The following is a 6,250-nucleotide window of genomic DNA, read 5'->3' on the forward strand; positions in this document are numbered from 1 at the left end:
AAGTCTACCTGCAGGGTGGTGTCTAAGTTGTGTATGTATGTATATATATATATATATATATATATATATATATATATATATATATATATATATATATGTCGTACCTAGTAGCCAGAACGTACTTCTCAGCCTACTATGCAAGGCCCGATTTGCCTAATAAGCCAAGTTTTCATGAATTAATTGTTTTTCGACTGCCTAACCTACTTAACCTAACCTAACCTAACTTTTTCGGCTACCTAACCTAACCTAACCTATAAAGATAGGTTAGGTTAGGTTAGGTAGGGTTGGTTAGGTTCGATCATATAACTACGTTAATTTTAACTCCAATAAAAATAAATTGACCTCATACATAATGAAATGGGTAGCTTTATCATTTGATAAGAAAAAAATTAGAGAAAATATATTAATTCAGGAAAACTTGGCTTATTAGGCAAATCGAGCCTTACATAGTAGGCTGAGAAGTGCGTTCTGGCTACTAGGTACGACATATATATATATATATATATATATATATATAAATATATATATATATATATATATATATATATATATATATATATATATATATATATATATATATATATATATATATATTAGTATATTTTGGTAGCAGTCTTTCCTGTAGACATATATTATTAAATATGACCGAAAAAGTAAGATTAATAATTCTAACACGAATTTTCTCAATCTTTCGTACATTACGCTTCACTGTTGGAGGTAAATCAAAAATCACTTCTCCAAAATTCATTTTTATTTCTAGTCTGACGCGACACGAGCGCGTTTCGTAAAACTTATTACATTTTCAAAGACTTCACAAATACACAACTGATTAGAACTTACGTCTCTCTGATATTATATCTACATTTGAGTGAGGTGGGAAGGGTGATGTGGCATTAACACAAGACAGAACAGGAGGGGATATTAATAGGCCTTCAGAACAGGAGGGGATATTAATAGGCCTATTAATATCCCCTCCTGTTCTGTCTTGTGTTAATGCCACATCACCCTTCCCACCTCACTCAAATGTAGATATAATATCAGAGAGACGTAAGTTCTAATCAGTTGTGTATTTGTGAAGTCTTTGAAAATGTAATAAGTTTTACGAAACGCGCTCGTGTCGCGTCAGACTAGAAATAAAAATGAATTTTGGAGAAGTGATTTTTGATTTACCTCCAACAGTGAAGCGTAATGTACGAAAGATTGAGAAAATTCGTGTTAGAATTATTAATCTTACTTTTTCGGTCATATTTAATAATATATATATATATATATATATATATATATATATATATATATATATATATATATATATATATATATATATATATATATATACATATATATATATATATTATATATATATTGTATTGCAGACAATTCAATCTTTGTGTTGAGTTGTCTGCAGGTGGATTGTGGATCTTCAATCAACTTTTTTCTCCAAACTCCATTCACCCTTTGGGACCCCACCTGCCCCTTACAGCCCACAGTCTGTCATTAGGAAAAAGGAGCTAGGCTTTACGACTCTAGCTAGGGACTTTACTTGAATTAATTTTGCATACAGTAATTTTTTAACTTAGTCTAGTACAAGTCCCAAGTAGTTCTACCTATTAATTAATCAATCCCAACAATTTTCTCACACCCGGATACCATGATATTGAAACTCCTCTCGTTTTTGAGCTGGAAGTGGCTCATGTGGCAGTGATTTTTTAACATACATGAGACATATTTTTTTTTTATCTGGGATTATAACACTGACCACTAGGCAGATTAGGTGGGATTTTACCTGCGGGAGTTAGGGTTTCTTGGAGGCGGATAATATCTATGTCTTCAGTCATAACCTTATGACGGAGGTCAGAATACCGTTTTCTAAGAGAAGCAATATTCCAACTGAGTATCTTGATGACATTGTACTTGTTGTTATGAGAGTGAGTGGATGTCATTGTTCTTAGTTTTTACTTTATCAGTCTGTCGTTCCACAAGAGCCATGTGGTGTGTGTAGTCTGAGGCGGCCATCCACATCCATCTCCACTTCTCCACTTCTTCATCGTAATACGCATCTATAGTACTTCGCGTTTCCACGTTGAATAGTTGACCTCAGTTCATAGCGCACCGCGTTGATGAGGCTGAGGTGTGGGGAGCCGTTGTGAGGGGGTCCAGATAGCGTGCGGGCTGAGACCCCCCCAGCTAGGGTCCCGACTGTGGTGCTGGACGCCTGCGAGCACATGGTGGTACTCCAGGTTGGCTGCACTCATTTAATAGTCTCACTGATTTCTGAAGAGTGGTTATCATCATCATTTGGTGCATGATTTCCTTGCTTGTTCAGTTATTTGCATGCTCAGCTTTTCCATAATTTTGCTTTGTCTTTCTACTGTATTCATAAGCTGAACAATTTTCTGTGCCCGAAAACCCGTCCAACATGTATTGGTAGCGACTACAACTGTGTCACTCGAGCTACCGATTGTGACGTTGGGGTGGTTGGATAAGGTAGGAAGGTGTGGGTGAGTGACTGGCGGTGGCCCTGCAGGTGAGCCAGGGTGGTTACTGGCGCTCCCTGCTGGGGTACCCAGGGCTCCCTGAAAGCATAGTTCATGGCTGACGTCTGGGATATGTTGGTTCTTCAGACCACCAGGCTGTCTTTACTACACTGACTATCCCGACAGATCGAGGTGAAGACTGTTCCAGCTACCTAGCTTTGGGACAGAGGGAACTGGCCAACCCTCCGCTCAGAGCTGGAAGCAACTGATTGGAATGTCTTGCTCCCTATGGACGTGAACAGCCAACCAAACACTTTCACCAGTCGTATACTGGACCTCCAGCATAGACATATCCCTCACCGGCAGTATGTGACCAAGCCCACTGATCACTCTTGGTCTGGATATCACTGCCAGATGGCACCTGAAGCCAGTAACAAGGACTGGAGGAGATATATACGGCATCACTCGGTTCATAACAGAAACATTCATAGACAATCTTGTCGAATAATGAAAGAAGTTCAAAAGTGAGCTATATCCAGATGGGAATCCGAAACTCTAAGAAAACTTGCACCTGGAAGGGTTGGATCCAAGGTCTGGTGGTCTCTGGTGAAGGATCGGCAGGGATACTCATCTGAGTCACTATCCCGCCTCTAAACCGAGAGGATGGAACTGTGGCAACCAGCAATCAGGAGAAGGTTGATCTACTGCCAAACCACTTTGCTGCCAAGATGCAGGTCTCTGATCCTAAACGTCAGCCTCCACATCTTGCCCCAAGCACTGTGTCTAGGATGACTGAAGTGGTTATACAGCAGGATAAAGTTCTCCATCTCCTTAACACGCTAGACACAAGCAAAGCTGTGGGGCCAGATAAGGTCAGTCCAAGACTACTACGCTGCTGGGCTGACCTGTTGGCTCCACCTCCTACGTGCCTCTTCCAACTCTGCCTACCTCAAGGAATGTGGCCCTCCTTATGGAAGAAGGCAGACGTTGTTCCAGTACACAAAGAGAAGAGCCGCTCAGTGGATGGTAACTACAGACCAGTGTCACTCCTCTCCATTACTGGCAAAATCCTAGAATCATTAATCCCTCAGCAAATGAAATTTTTTGATCATCATCGGCTAATATGTGATCGACAGTATGGTTTAAAAAAGGTCGATCTGCTGCTGATCTCTTGCTATCTCTCTCCACTAAGTGGCATCAGTCACTGGATAAGTTCAAGATCAGCTGTGTTGTTGCTCTAGACATAGCAGGAGCCTTTGGTCGGGTCTGGCACTCTGGATTAGTAGTGAAGCTTCAAGCACTAGGCATCTCAGGCCCCAACTTAGAGTTAATAAAAGACTACCTTCAAGAACGGACTCTAAGGGTAGTCCCCAATGGAGAAGAATCCAAAAGCCACTCAATTGGTACCAGCGTTCCACAGGGTAGTGTGCTTGACCCTCTGCTGTAGACTGTTTATTTCAACAATCTCATCCCTGAAGCTAAAGCCTATGCTGATGACTGTACTCTAACCTTCATATACTGAAATGAAGGAATGCCAACTGCTGCAAGAATCATCAATCACCAACTTTCAACGATTTCAACCTGGGGTAGGAGATGGCAGATCACATTTGCGGCTAAGAAGAGGCAAGCGATGAGTATAACTAGAATGCACATGGCAAATCGGACAGGCCTGCAAATGGGTGGCATAACCCTAGAGATCACAGATGAAATTGACATCTTGGGAATGAAGTTCGACTCTTCAATGACCAAGAAGAGTCATGTGCTTAACCTAGCTCAAAAGACTGTCAGGAAACTTACAGCACTATGGCGCATCTCAAATCTTCTTGACAGCAAGGACTGCAAAACCTTATATGAAGCACAAGTTTACTCTCATCTTGAGTATGCACCCCTTTACTAGATCGCCTGCCCCCCATCATTCATCAGACTGTTGAACATAGTGGAGAGACAGTTAGACGACTCATCTTTAGTCTTGACCAAGTCCAGTGGCAACGGTCTGAACATCAAAGCCTGCAACACCGTCGTGACGTTGTTGGTCTTAGTGTTATGTACACGACCAACATCCTCAAAGTTCCGCACTTGGCCCAACTCCATAGACTACCAGTAGATGCCACCTCTTAGTCTCAACCTTCAACAGTTTCATTCTGGTAGTGCCATTCTCAAGAGTATCACTCCATCAGCGATCATTCACTCCGAGGCTGACTCGCATCTGGAACTTGTTCGCTCAACAGGTTGATACACGGGAGATCAGGTCAACTGATCACATGAAGGCTCTGGCACACAGTTAGCTACTGACTCATTCTGTTCCTTATATGATTGTTTCCTTATGTTGTAAATGAATAAAGGCTATTCCAACTGATGCATATATCAGGCTCATGAAATAAATGGGCCTCTAGGAGTAGGTTTCAACATAGCTGAGGAAGGATTACAGCTCTTGCTTGCAGGTTCACCAGGTTCCTTAGGTGATAGTTCCTTTATGATAGTTACCTATATGATAGTTCCAAAGCACATTCTCATGAAATAATGACTTTCTAGGAGCAAGCTTGAGATGAGCAGAGGTAGGATGACAGCTCTTGTTTGCTGCTCCACTAGGCATGCCAGTTGACAGCCCTTACGAACCCTAGCTTTAGTTTACAAAAGAAAAAAAAGAAAGAGAGAGAGAGAAGTGAAGGGTGAGTGTGACGAGGGTGTCACACCACCACACAGCGCGACCATAGCCACACTCTGTATGCAGCACCCACACACGCACACAAACATCTCCCACCTCGCCTGGCACCTTTGGCCAAACACAGCCTTCACTTGCATACATGTGTGGTTTGTGGGAGCGGTTAGAGCTCTCTCTCTCTCTCTCTCTCTCTCTCTCTCTCTCTCTCTCTCTCTCTCTCTCTCTCTCTCTCTCTCTCTCTCTCTCTCTCTCTCTCTCTCTCTCTCTCCCTCTCCCTCTCTCTCTCTCTCTCTCTCTCTCTCTCTCTCTCTCTCTCTCTCTCTCTCTCTCTCTCTCTCTCTCTCTCTCTCTCTCTCTCTCTCTCTCTCTCCCTCTCTCTCTCTCTCTCTCTCTCTCTCTCTCTCTCTCTCTCTCTCTCTCTCTCTCTCTCTCTCTCTCTCTCTATGTTGTACCTAGTAGCCAGAACGCAGTACTTGGCCTACTATGCAAGGCCCGATTTGTCTAACAAGCAAATTTTTCCTGAATTTATATATTTTACGATTTATTTTATGAAATGATAAACCTATCTATTTCATTATGCCTGAGTTAAATTCATTTCATTTGTGTTAAAACTAATGTAGATATATGACCGAACCTAACCAACCCTACCTAACCTAACCTAACTTGTCTTAACCTAACCTTAACAAACATAACAAAAGAAATAATATATATTCCTAACATAATATAATAATAATATTTCAAATAAACCAATTGGAAACAATATTTTGAAAATAACGAAAATCACTCGGCCTATTAAGCAAATCGGACCTTGCATACTAGGCCGAGAAGTGCATTCTGGCTACTAGGTACGATATATATATATATATATATATATATATATATATATATATATATATATATATATTATATATATATATATATATATATATATATATATATATATATATATATATATATATATATATATATGTCGTACCTAATAGCCAGAACGCACTTCTCAGCCTACTATGCAAGGCCCGATTTGCCTAATAAGCCAAGTTTTCATGAATTAATAGATTTTTTCTAATTTTTTTCTTATGAAATGATAAAGCTACCCATTTCATTATGTATGAGG

This window comes from Procambarus clarkii, chromosome 63 (assembly GCF_040958095.1).
Source record: "Procambarus clarkii isolate CNS0578487 chromosome 63, FALCON_Pclarkii_2.0, whole genome shotgun sequence".
Classification (NCBI taxonomy): Eukaryota; Metazoa; Arthropoda; class Malacostraca; order Decapoda; family Cambaridae; genus Procambarus; species Procambarus clarkii.